The sequence below is a fragment of the Heptranchias perlo genome, chromosome 15 (genome assembly GCF_035084215.1).
Source record: "Heptranchias perlo isolate sHepPer1 chromosome 15, sHepPer1.hap1, whole genome shotgun sequence".
In the NCBI taxonomy this organism is placed as follows: Eukaryota; Metazoa; Chordata; class Chondrichthyes; order Hexanchiformes; family Hexanchidae; genus Heptranchias; species Heptranchias perlo.
In genome coordinates this window covers 4,649,148-4,661,301 of record NC_090339.1, presented here as the reverse complement: position 1 = coordinate 4,661,301, position 12,154 = coordinate 4,649,148, and positions in this window count along the sequence as shown.

Below are 12,154 nucleotides of genomic sequence, written 5' to 3'. Positions count from 1 at the left end.
TGTCCAAGAGCCCAAGTGTAGTGTGAACACAGCCCGAGAGTCCAGGTGTAGTGTGAACACAGCCCGAGAGTCCAGGTGTAGTGAGAACACAGCCCGAGAGTCCAGGTGTAGTGAGAACACAGCCCGAGAGTCCAGGTGCAGTGTGAACACAGCCCGAGAGTCCAGGTGTAGTGTGAACACAGCCTGAGAGTCCAGGTGTAGTGAGAACACAGCCCGAGAGTCCAGGTGTAGTGAGAACACAGCCCGAGAGTCCAGGTGTAGTGAGAACACTGCCCGAGAGTCCAGTTGTAGTGAGAACACAGCCCGAGAGTCCAGGTGTAGTGTGAACACAGCCCGAGAGTCCAGGTGTAGTGAGAACACAGCCCGAGAGTCCAGGTGTAGTGAGAACACAGCCAAAGAGTCCAGGTGTAGTGAGAACACTGCCCGAGAGTGCAGGTGCAGTGAGAACACAGCCCGAGAGTCCAGGTGTAGTGTGAAAACTGTCCAAGAGTCCAGGAGCAGTGTGAACACAGCCCGAGAGTCCAGGTGCAGTGTGAACACAGCCCGAGAGTCCAGGTGTAGTGAGAACACAGCCCGAGAGTCCAGGTGTAGTGTGAACACAGCCCGAGAGTCCAGGTGTAGTGTGAACACAGCCCAAGAGTCCATGTGTAGTGTGAACACAGCCCAAGAGTCCAGGTGCAGTGTGAACACAGCCGGAGAGTCCAGGTGTAGTGTAAACACAGCCCGAGAGTCCATGTGTAGTGTGAACACAGCCCGAGAGTCCAGGTGCAGTGTAAACACAGCCCGAGAGACCATGTGTAGTGTGAACACAGCCCGAGAGTCCAGGTGTAGTGTGAACACTGCCCGAGAGTCCAGGTGCAGTGTAAACACAGCCCGAGAGTCCAGGTGTAGTGTGAACACAGCCCGAGAGTCCTGGTGCAGTGTAAACACAGCCCGAGAGTCCATGTTTAGTGTGAACACAGCCCGAGAGTCCTGGTGCAGTGTAAACACAGCCCGAGAGTCCAGGTGCAGTGTAATCACAGCCCGAGTGTCCAGGTGTAGTGTGAACACAGCCCGAGAGTCCTGGTGCTGTGCGAACACAGCCCGAGAGTCCAGGTGCAGTGTGAACACAGCCCGAGAGTCCAGGTGTAGTGTGAACACAGCCCGAGAGTCCAGGTGCTGTGTGAACATAGCCCGAGAGTCCAGTTGTAGTGTGAACACAGCCCGAGAGTCCAGGTGTAGTGAGAACACTGCCCGAGAGTCCAGGTGAAGTGAGAACACTGCCCGAGAGTCCAGGTGTGGTGAGAACACAGCCCGAGAGTCCAGGTGCAGTGTGAAAACTGTCCAAGAGTCCAGGTGTAGTGTGAACACAGCCCGAGAGTCCAGGTGTAGTGTGAACACAGCCCGAGAGTCCAGGTGTAGTGAGAACACAGCCCGAGAGTCCAGGTGTAGTGAGAACACAGCCCGAGAGTCCAGGTGTAGTGTGAACACTGTCCAAGAGCCCAAGTGTAGTGTGAACACAGCCCGAGAGTCCAGGTGTAGTGTGAACACAGCCCGAGAGTCCACGTGTAGTGAGAACACAGCCCGAGAGTCCAGGTGTAGTGAGAACACAGCCCGAGAGTCCAGGTGTAGTGAGAACACTGCCCGAGAGTCCAGGTGTAGTGAGAACACAGCCCAAGAGTCCAGGTGTAGTGAGAACACAGCCTAAGAGTCCAGGTGTAGTGTGAATACAGCCCGAGAGTCCAGGTGTAGTGAGAACACAGCCCGAGAGTCCAGGTGTAGTGAGAACACAGCCCGAGAGTCCAGGTGTAGTGTGAACACTGCCCGAGAGTCCAGGTGTAGTGTGAACACTGTCCAAGAGCCCAAGTGTAGTGTGAACACAGCCCGAGAGTCCAGGTGTAGTGTGAACACAGCCCGAGAGTCCAGGTGTAGTGAGAACACAGCCCGAGAGTCCAGGTGTAGTGAGAACACAGCCCGAGAGTCCAGGTGTAGTGAGAACACTGCCCGAGAGTGCAGGTGCAGTGAGAACACAGCCCGAGAGTCCAGGTGTAGTGTGAAAACTGTCCAAGAGTCCAGGAGTAGTGTGAACACAGCCCGAGAGTCCAGGTGCAGTGTGAACACAGCCCGAGAGTCCAGGTGTAGTGAGAACACAGCCCGAGAGTCCAGGTTTAGTGAGAACACTGCCCGAGAGTCCAGTTGTAGTGAGAACACAGCCCGAGAGTCCAGGTGTAGTGTGAACACAGCCCGAGAGTCCAGGTGTAGTGTGAACACAGCCCAAGAGTCCATGTGTAGTGTGAACACAGCCCGAGAGTCCAGGTGCAGTGTGAACACAGCCGGAGAGTCCAGGTGTAGTGTAAACACAGCCCGAGAGTCCATGTGTAGTGTGAACACAGCCCGAGAGTCCAGGTGCAGTGTAAACACAGCCCGAGAGTCCATGTGTAGTGTGAACACAGCCCGAGAGTCCAGGTGTAGTGTGAACACTGCCCGAGAGTCCAGGTGCAGTGTAAACACAGCCCGAGAGTCCAGGTGTAGTGTGAACACAGCCCGAGAGTCCTGGTGCAGTGTAAACACAGCCCGAGAGTCCATGTTTAGTGTGAACACAGCCCGAGAGTCCTGGTGCAGTGTAAACACAGCCCGAGAGTCCAGGTGCAGTGTAATCACAGCCCGAGTGTCCAGGTGTAGTGTGAACCCAGCCCGAGAGTCCTGGTGCTGTGCAAACACAGCCCGAGAGTCCAGGTGCAGTGTGAACACAGCCCGAGAGTCCAGGTGTAGTGTGAACACAGCCCGAGAGTCCAGGTGCTGTGTGAACATAGCCCGAGAGTCCAGTTGTAGTGTGAACACAGCCCGAGAGTCCAGGTGTAGTGAGAACACTGCCCGAGAGTCCAGGTGTAGTGAGAACACTGCCCGAGAGTCCAGGTGTGGTGAGAACACAGCCCGAGAGTCCAGGTGTAGTGTGAAAACTGTCCAAGAGTCCAGGTGTAGTGTGAACACAGCCCGAGAGTCCAGGTGTAGTGTGAACACAGCCCGAGAGTCCAGGTGTAGTGAGAACACAGCCCGAGAGTCCAGGTGTAGTGAGAACACAGCCCGAGAGTCCAGGTGTAGTGTGAACACTGCCCGAGAGTCCAGGTGTAGTGTGAACACTGTCCAAGAGCCCAAGTGTAGTGTGAACACAGCCCGAGAGTCCAGGTGTAGTGTGAACACAGCCCGAGAGTCCAGGTGTAGTGAGAACACAGCCCGAGAGTCCAGGTGTAGTGAGAACACAGCCCGAGAGTCCAGGTGCAGTGTGAACACTGCCCGAGAGTCCAGGTGTAGTGAGAACACAGCCCAAGAGTCCAGGTGTAGTGAGAACACAGCCTCAGAGTCCAGGTGTAGTGTGAATACAGCCCGAGAGTCCAGGTGTAGTGAGAACACAGCCCGAGAGTCCAGGTGTAGTGAGAACACAGCCCGAGAGTCCAGGTGTAGTGTGAACACTGCCCGAGAGTCCAGGTGTAGTGTGAACACTGTCCAAGAGCCCAAGTGCAGTGTGAACACAGCCCGAGAGTCCAGGTGTAGTGTGAACACAGCCCGAGAGTCCAGGTGTAGTGAGAACACAGCCCGAGAGTCCAGGTGTAGTGAGAACACAGCCCGAGAGTCCAGGTGTAGTGTGAACACTGCCCGAGAGTCCAGGTGTAGTGAGAACACAGCCCGAGAGTCCAGGTGTAGTGAGAACACAGCCAAAGAGTCCAGGTGTAGTGAGAACACAGCCCGAGAGTCCAGGTGTAGTGTGAACACAGCCCGAGAGTCCAGGTGTAGTGTGAACACAGCCCGAGAGTCCAGGTGTAGTGAGAACACAGCCCGAGAGTCCAGGTGTAGTGAGAACACAGCCCGAGAGTCCAGGTGTAGTGAGAACACTGCCCGAGAGTCCAGTTGTAGTGAGAACACAGCCCGAGAGTCCAGGTGTAGTGTGAACACAGCCCGAGAGTCCATGTGCAGTGTCAACACAGCCCGAGAGTCCAGGTGTAGTGTGAACACAGCCCGAGAGTCCTGGTGCAGTGCAAACACAGCCCGAGAGTCCAGGTGCAGTGTAAACACAGCCCGAGAGTCCAGGTGTAGTGTGAACACAGCCCGAGAGTCCTGGTGCAGTGTAAACACAGCCCGAGAGTCCAGGTGCAGTGTGAACACAGCTCGAGAGTCCAGGTGTAGTGTGAACACAGCCCGAGAGTCCTGGTGCAGTGTAAACACAGCCCGAGAGTCCAGGTGCAGTGTAAACACAGCCTGAGAGTCCAGGTGTAGTGAGAACACAGCCCGAGAGACCAGGTGTAGTGAGAACACAGCCCGAGAGTCCAGGTGTAGTGAGAACACTGCCCGAGAGTCCAGTTGTAGTGAGAACACAGCCCGAGAGTCCAGGTGTAGTGAGAACACAGACCGAGAGTCCAGGTGTAGTGAGAACACAGCCCGAGAGTCCAGGTGTAGTGTGAACACTGCCCGAGATTCCAGCTGTAGTGTGAACACTGTCCAAGAGCCCAAGTGTCGTGTGAACACAGCCCGAGAGTCCAGGTGTAGTGTGAACACAGCCCGAGAGTCCAGGTGTAGTGAGAACACAGCCCGAGAGTCCAGGTGTAGTGTGAACACTGCCCGAGAGTCCAGGTGTAGTGAGAACACAGCCCAAGAGTCCAGGTGTAGTGAGAACACAGCCTAAGAGTCCAGGTGTAGTGTGAATACAGCCCGAGAGTCCAGGTGTAGTGAGAACACAGCCCGAGAGTCCAGGTGTAGTGAGAACACAGCCCGAGAGTCCAGGTGTAGTGTGAACACTGCCCGAGAGTCCAGGTGTAGTGTGAACACTGTCCAAGAGCCCAAGTGTAGTGTGAACACAGCCCGAGAGTCCAGGTGTAGTGTGAACACAGCCCGAGAGTCCAGGTGTCGTGAGAACACATCCCGAGAGTCCAGGTGTAGTGAGAACACAGCCCGAGAGTCCAGGTGTAGTGAGAACACTGCCCGAGAGTGCAGGTGCAGTGAGAACACAGCCCGAGAGTCCAGGTGTAGTGTGAAAACTGTCCAAGAGTCCAGGAGTAGTGTGAACACAGCCCGAGAGTCCAGGTTCAGTGTGAACACAGCCCGAGAGTCCAGGTGTAGTGAGAACACAGCCCGAGAGTCCAGGTTTAGTGAGAACACTGCCCGAGAGTCCAGTTGTAGTGAGAACACAGCCCGAGAGTCCAGGTGTAGTGTGAACACAGCCCGAGAGTCCAGGTGTAGTGTGAACACAGCCCAAGAGTCCATGTGTAGTGTGAACACAGCCCGAGAGTCCAGGTGCAGTGTGAACACAGCCGGAGAGTCCAGGTGTAGTGTAAACACAGCCCGAGAGTCCAGGTGCAGTGTGAACACAGCCGGAGAGTCCAGGTGTAGTGTAAACACAGCCCGAGAGTCCATGTGTAGTGTGAACACAGCCCGAGAGTCCAGGTGCAGTGTAAACACAGCCCGAGAGTCCATGTGTAGTGTGAACACAGCCCGAGAGTCCAGGTGTAGTGTGAACACTGCCCGAGAGTCCAGGTGCAGTGTAATCACAGCCCGAGTGTCCAGGTGCAGTGTGAACACAGCCCGAGAGTCCTGGTGCTGTGCAAACACAGCCCGAGAGTCCAGGTGCAGTGTGAACACAGCCCGAGAGTCCAGGTGTAGTGTGAACACAGCCCGAGAGTCCAGGTGCTGTGTGAACATAGCCCGAGAGTCCAGTTGTAGTGTGAACACAGCCCGAGAGTCCAGGTGTAGTGAGAACACTGCCCGAGAGTCCAGGTGTGGTGAGAACACAGCCCGAGAGTCCAGGTGTAGTGTGAAAACTGTCCAAGAGTCCAGGTGTAGTGTGAACACAGCCCGAGAGTCCAGGTGTAGTGTGAACACAGCCCGAGAGTCCAGGTGTAGTGAGAACAAAGCCCGAGAGTCCAGGTGTAGTGAGAACACAGCCCGAGAGTCCAGGTGTAGTGTGAACACTGCCCGAGAGTCCAGGTGTCGTGTGAACACTGTCCAAGAGCCCAAGTGTAGTGTGAACACAGCCCGAGAGTCCAGGTGTAGTGTGAACACAGCCCGAGAGTCCAGGTGTAGTGAGAACACAGCCCGAGAGTCCAGGTGTAGTGAGAACACAGCCCGAGAGTCCAGGTGCAGTGTGAACACTGCCCGAGAGTCCAGGTGTAGTGAGAACACAGCCCAAGAGTCCAGGTGTAGTGAGAACACAGCCTAAGAGTCCAGGTGTAGTGTGAATACAGCCCGAGAGTCCAGGTGTAGTGAGAACACAGCCCGAGAGTCCAGGTGTAGTGAGAACACAGCCCGAGAGTCCAGGTGTAGTGTGAACACTGCCCGAGAGTCCAGGTGTAGTGTGAACACTGTCCAAGAGCCCAAGTGTAGTGTGAACACAGCCCGAGAGTCCAGGTGTAGTGTGAACACAGCCCGAGAGTCCAGGTGTAGTGAGAACACAGCCCGAGAGTCCAGGTGTAGTGAGAACACAGCCCGAGAGTCCAGGTGCAGTGTGAACACAGCCCGAGAGTCCAGGTGTAGTGTGAACACAGCCTGAGAGTCCAGGTGTAGTGAGAACACAGCCCGAGAGTCCAGGTGTAGTGAGAACACAGCCCGAGAGTCCAGGTGTAGTGAGAACACTGCCCGAGAGTCCAGTTGTAGTGAGAACACAGCCCGAGAGTCCAGGTGTAGTGTGAACACAGCCCGAGAGTCCAGGTGTAGTGAGAACACAGCCCGAGAGTCCAGGTGTAGTGAGAACACAGCCAAAGAGTCCAGGTGTAGTGAGAACACTGCCCGAGAGTGCAGGTGCAGTGAGAACACAGCCCGAGAGTCCAGGTGTAGTGTGAAAACTGTCCAAGAGTCCAGGAGCAGTGTGAACACAGCCCGAGAGTCCAGGTGCAGTGTGAACACAGTCCGAGAGTCCAGGTGTAGTGAGAACACAGCCCGAGAGTCCAGGTGTAGTGTGAACACAGCCCGAGAGTCCAGGTGTAGTGTGAACACAGCCCAAGAGTCCATGTGTAGTGTGAACACAGCCCGAGAGTCCAGGTGCAGTGTGAACACAGCCGGAGAGTCCAGGTGTAGTGTAAACACAGCCCGAGAGTCCATGTGTAGTGTGAACACAGCCCGAGAGTCCAGGTGCAGTGTAAACACAGCCCGAGAGACCATGTGTAGTGTGAACACAGCCCGAGAGTCCAGGTGTAGTGTGAACACTGCCCGAGAGTCCAGGTGCAGTGTAAACACAGCCCGAGAGTCCAGGTGTAGTGTGAACACAGCCCGAGAGTCCTGGTGCAGTGTAAACACAGCCCGAGAGTCCATGTTTAGTGTGAACACAGCCCGAGAGTCCTGGTGCAGTGTAAACACAGCCCGAGAGTCCAGGTGCAGTGTAATCACAGCCCGAGTGTCCAGGTGTAGTGTGAACACAGCCCGAGAGTCCTGGTGCTGTGCGAACACAGCCCGAGAGTCCAGGTGCAGTGTGAACACAGCCCGAGAGTCCAGGTGTAGTGTGAACACAGCCCGAGAGTCCAGGTGCTGTGTGAACATAGCCCGAGAGTCCAGTTGTAGTGTGAACACAGCCCGAGAGTCCAGGTGTAGTGAGAACACTGCCCGAGAGTCCAGGTGAAGTGAGAACACTGCCCGAGAGTCCAGGTGTGGTGAGAACACAGCCCGAGAGTCCAGGTGCAGTGTGAAAACTGTCCAAGAGTCCAGGTGTAGTGTGAACACAGCCCGAGAGTCCAGGTGTAGTGTGAACACAGCCCGAGAGTCCAGGTGTAGTGAGAACACAGCCCGAGAGTCCAGGTGTAGTGAGAACACAGCCCGAGAGTCCAGGTGTAGTGTGAACACTGCCCGAGAGTCCAGGTGTAGTGTGAACACTGTCCAAGAGCCCAAGTGTAGTGTGAACACAGCCCGAGAGTCCAGGTGTAGTGTGAACACAGCCCGAGAGTCCACGTGTAGTGAGAACACAGCCCGAGAGTCCAGGTGTAGTGAGAACACAGCCCGAGAGTCCAGGTGTAGTGAGAACACTGCCCGAGAGTCCAGGTGTAGTGAGAACACAGCCCAAGAGTCCAGGTGTAGTGAGAACACAGCCTAAGAGTCCAGGTGTAGTGTGAATACAGCCCGAGAGTCCAGGTGTAGTGAGAACACAGCCCGAGAGTCCAGGTGTAGTGAGAACACAGCCCGAGAGTCCAGGTGTAGTGTGAACACTGCCCGAGAGTCCAGGTGTAGTGTGAACACTGTCCAAGAGCCCAAGTGTAGTGTGAACACAGCCCGAGAGTCCAGGTGTAGTGTGAACACAGCCCGAGAGTCCAGGTGTAGTGAGAACACAGCCCGAGAGTCCAGGTGTAGTGAGAACACAGCCCGAGAGTCCAGGTGTAGTGAGAACACTGCCCGAGAGTGCAGGTGCAGTGAGAACACAGCCCGAGAGTCCAGGTGTAGTGTGAAAACTGTCCAAGAGTCCAGGAGTAGTGTGAACACAGCCCGAGAGTCCAGGTGCAGTGTGAACACAGCCCGAGAGTCCAGGTGTAGTGAGAACACAGCCCGAGAGTCCAGGTTTAGTGAGAACACTGCCCGAGAGTCCAGTTGTAGTGAGAACACAGCCCGAGAGTCCAGGTGTAGTGTGAACACAGCCCGAGAGTCCAGGTGTAGTGTGAACACAGCCCAAGAGTCCATGTGTAGTGTGAACACAGCCCGAGAGTCCAGGTGCAGTGTGAACACAGCCGGAGAGTCCAGGTGGAGTGTAAACACAGCCCGAGAGTCCATGTGTAGTGTGAACACAGCCCGAGAGTCCAGGTGCAGTGTAAACACAGCCCGAGAGTCCATGTGTAGTGTGAACACAGCCCGAGAGTCCAGGTGTAGTGTGAACACTGCCCGAGAGTCCAGGTGCAGTGTAAACACAGCCCGAGAGTCCAGGTGTAGTGTGAACACAGCCCGAGAGTCCTGGTGCAGTGTAAACACAGCCCGAGAGTCCATGTTTAGTGTGAACACAGCCCGAGAGTCCTGGTGCAGTGTAAACACAGCCCGAGAGTCCAGGTGCAGTGTAATCACAGCCCGAGTGTCCAGGTGTAGTGTGAACCCAGCCCGAGAGTCCTGGTGCTGTGCAAACACAGCCCGAGAGTCCAGGTGCAGTGTGAACACAGCCCGAGAGTCCAGGTGTAGTGTGAACACAGCCCGAGAGTCCAGGTGCTGTGTGAACATAGCCCGAGAGTCCAGTTGTAGTGTGAACACAGCCCGAGAGTCCAGGTGTAGTGAGAACACTGCCCGAGAGTCCAGGTGTAGTGAGAACACTGCCCGAGAGTCCAGGTGTGGTGAGAACACAGCCCGAGAGTCCAGGTGTAGTGTGAAAACTGTCCAAGAGTCCAGGTGTAGTGTGAACACAGCCCGAGAGTCCAGGTGCAGTGTGAACACAGCCCGAGAGTCCAGGTGTAGTGAGAACACAGCCCGAGAGTCCAGGTGTAGTGAGAACACAGCCCGAGAGTCCAGGTGTAGTGTGAACACTGCCCGAGAGTCCAGGTGTAGTGTGAACACTGTCCAAGAGCCCAAGTGTAGTGTGAACACAGCCCGAGAGTCCAGGTGTAGTGTGAACACAGCCCGAGAGTCCAGGTGTAGTGAGAACACAGCCCGAGAGTCCAGGTGTAGTGAGAACACAGCCCGAGAGTCCAGGTGCAGTGTGAACACTGCCCGAGAGTCCAGGTGTAGTGAGAACACAGCCCAAGAGTCCAGGTGTAGTGAGAACACAGCCTCAGAGTCCAGGTGTAGTGTGAATACAGCCCGAGAGTCCAGGTGTAGTGAGAACACAGCCCGAGAGTCCAGGTGTAGTGAGAACACAGCCCGAGAGTCCAGGTGTAGTGTGAACACTGCCCGAGAGTCCAGGTGCAGTGTGAACACTGCCCGAGAGTCCAGGTGTAGTGAGAACACAGCCCGAGAGTCCAGGTGTAGTGTGAACACAGCCCGAGAGTCCATGTGCAGTGTCAACACAGCCCGAGAGTCCAGGTGTAGTGTGAACACAGCCCGAGAGTCCTGGTGCAGTGCAAACACAGCCCGAGAGTCCAGGTGCAGTGTAAACACAGCCCGAGAGTCCAGGTGTAGTGTGAACACAGCCCGAGAGTCCTGGTGCAGTGTAAACACAGCCCGAGAGTCCAGGTGCAGTGTGAACACAGCTCGAGAGTCCAGGTGTAGTGTGAACACAGCCCGAGAGTCCAGGTGCAGTGTGAACATAGCCCGAGAGTGCAGTTGTAGTGTGAACACAGCCCGAGAGTCCAGGTGTAGTGAGAACACAGCCCAAGAGTCCAGGTGTAGTGAGAACACTGCCCGAGAGTCCAGGTGTAGTGAGAACACAGCCCGAGAGTCCAGGTGTAGTGTGAACACTGCCCGAGAGTCCAGGTGTAGTGTGAACACTGTCCAAGAGCCCAAGTGTAGTGTGAACACAGCCCGAAAGTCCAGGTGTAGTGTGAACACAGCCCGAGAGTCCAGGTGTAGTGAGAACACAGCCCGAGAGTCCAGTTGTAGTGAGAACACAGCCCGAGAGTCCAGGTGTAGTGTGAACACAGCCCGAGAGTCCAGGTGTAGTGAGAACACTGCCCGAGAGTCCAGTTGTAGTGAGAACACAGCCCGAGAGTCCAGGTGTAGTGTGAACACTGCCCGAGAGTCCAGGTGTAGTGAGAACACAGCCCAAGAGTCCAGGTGTAGTGAGAACACAGCCCAAGAGTCCAGGTGTAGTGAGAACACAGCCCGAGAGTCCAGGTGTAGTGTGAACACAGCCCGAGAGTCCAGGTGTAGTGTGAACACAGCCCGAGAGTCCATGTGCAGTGTAAACACAGCCCGAGAGTCCAGGTGTAGTGTGAACACAGCCCGAGAGTCCTGGTGCAGTGTAAACACAGCCCGAGAGTCCAGGTGCAGTGTAAACACAGCCCGAGAGTCCAGGTGTAGTGTGAACACAGCCCGAGAGTCCTGGTGCAGTGTAAACACAGCCCGAGAGTCCAGGTGTAGTGTGAACACTGCCCGAGAGTCCAGGTGTAGTGTGAACACAGCCCGAGAGTCCAGGTGTAGTGAGAACACAGCCCGAGAGTCCAGGTGTAGTGAGAACACAGCCCGAGAGTCCAGGTGTAGTGAGAACACTGCCCGAGAGTCCAGGTGTAGTGAGAACACAGCCCGAGAGTCCAGGTGTAGTGTGAACACTGCCCGAGAGTCCAGCTGTAGTGTGAACACTGTCCAAGAGCCCAAGTGTAGTGTGAACACAGCCCGAGAGTCCAGGTGTAGTGTGAACACAGCCCGAGAGTCCAGGTGTAGTGAGAACACAGCCCGAGAGTCCAGGTGTAGTGAGAACACAGCCCGAGAGTCCAGGTGTAGTGAGAACACTGCCCGAGAGTCCAGGTGTAGTGAGAACACAGCCCAAGAGTCCAGGTGTAGTGAGAACACAGCCTAAGAGTCCAGGTGTAGTGTGAATACAGCCCGAGAGTCCAGGTGTAGTGAGAACACAGCCCGAGAGTCCAGGTGTAGTGAGAACACAGCCCGAGAGTCCAGGTGCAGTGTGAACACTGCCCGAGAGTCCAGGTGTAGTGTGAACACTGTCCAAGAGCACAAGTGTAGTGTGAACACAGCCCGAGAGTCCAGGTGTAGTGTGAACACAGCCCGAGAGTCCAGGTGTAGTGAGAACACAGCCCGAGAGTCCAGGTGTAGTGAGAACACAGCCCGAGAGTCCAGGTGTAGTGAGAACACTGCCCGAGAGTGCAGGTGCAGTGAGAACACAGCCCGAGAGTCCAGGTGTAGTGTGAAAACTGTCCAAGAGTCCAGGAGTAGTGTGAACACAGCCCGAGAGTCCAGGTGCAGTGTGAACACAGCCCGAGAGTCCAGGTGTAGTGAGAACACAGCCCGAGAGTCCAGGTTTAGTGAGAACACTGCCCGAGAGTCCAGTTGTAGTGAGAACACAGCCCGAGAGTCCAGGTGTAGTGTGAACACAGCCCGAGAGTCCAGGTGTAGTGTGAACACAGCCCAAGAGTCCATGTGTAGTGTGAACACAGCCCGAGAGTCCAGGTGCAGTGTGAACACAGCCGGAGAGTCCAGGTGTAGTGTAAACACAGCCCGAGAGTCCATGTGTAGTGTGAACACAGCCCGAGAGTCCAGGTGCAGTGTAAACACAGCCCGAGAGTCCATGTGTAGTGTGAACACAGCCCGAGAGTCCAGGTGTAGTGTGAACACTGCC